Source organism: Syngnathus floridae, unplaced genomic scaffold (assembly GCF_059516105.1).
Source record: "Syngnathus floridae isolate MCC-2025c unplaced genomic scaffold, RoL_Sflo_1.0 HiC_scaffold_243, whole genome shotgun sequence".
Taxonomy (NCBI): domain Eukaryota; kingdom Metazoa; phylum Chordata; class Actinopteri; order Syngnathiformes; family Syngnathidae; genus Syngnathus; species Syngnathus floridae.
In genome coordinates this window covers 7,501-8,383 of record NW_028284223.1, presented here as the reverse complement: position 1 = coordinate 8,383, position 883 = coordinate 7,501, and positions in this window count along the sequence as shown.

Genomic DNA, 883 nt, shown 5'->3' with positions numbered 1-883 from the left:
CCGGGTGGAGAGGCCGAATTATCGCCACTCGCGGCCGACCGGGGAACCAGCAGAGGCGGACGCATCGCGGCGCGAGAGCCCTTGGCACTTAGAAAAAAAATGGCAAAAGTCGCTCCGGGCTCCGGGTGAAGAGGCCGAATTCTCGCCACTCGCGGCCGACCGGGGAACCAGCGAAGGCGGGTAAGCTTTCTAGGGAGCCCCGCCGGCTGGTCCGCGGGCCGAACGTGGTCCCGTAAAGTACCGACAGCGGACGCCGACCCACGCCCGGTAAGAACCACCGAGAGGCGGACACGCTCTCCGACGAGCCCCGCCGGCCGTTCCGCGGCGGGAAATGCGCCCTCTGGCGGACACGCCGTTGTAAATGAATGGGCTTTGGCACTTAGTGCATTTTCGCAAAAGTTGAGCCGCGCTCCGGGCGAAGAGGCCGAATTCTCGCTACTCGCGGCCGACCGGGGAACCAGCGAAGGCGGGTAAGCTTTCAAGAGAGCCCCGCCGGCTGGTCCGCGGGCCGAACGTGGTCCCGTAAAGTACCGACAGCGGACGGCGACCCACGCCCGGCAGGAACCACCGAGAGGCGGACACGCTCTCCGACGAGCCCCGCCGGCCGGTCCGCGGCGGGAAATGCGCCCTCTGGCGGACACGCCGTTGTAAATGAATGGGCTTTGGCACTTAGTGCATTTTCGCAAAAGTTGAGCCGCGCTCCGGGCGAAGAGGCCGAATTCTCGCCACTCGTGGCCGACCAGGGAACCAGCGAAGGCGGGTAAGCTTTCAAGAGAGCCCCGCCGGCTGGTCCGCGGGCCGATTATGGTCCCGTCACCCACCGACAGCGGACGCCGACCCACGCCCGGCAAGGAACCACCCAGAGGCGGACACGCTCTCCGAC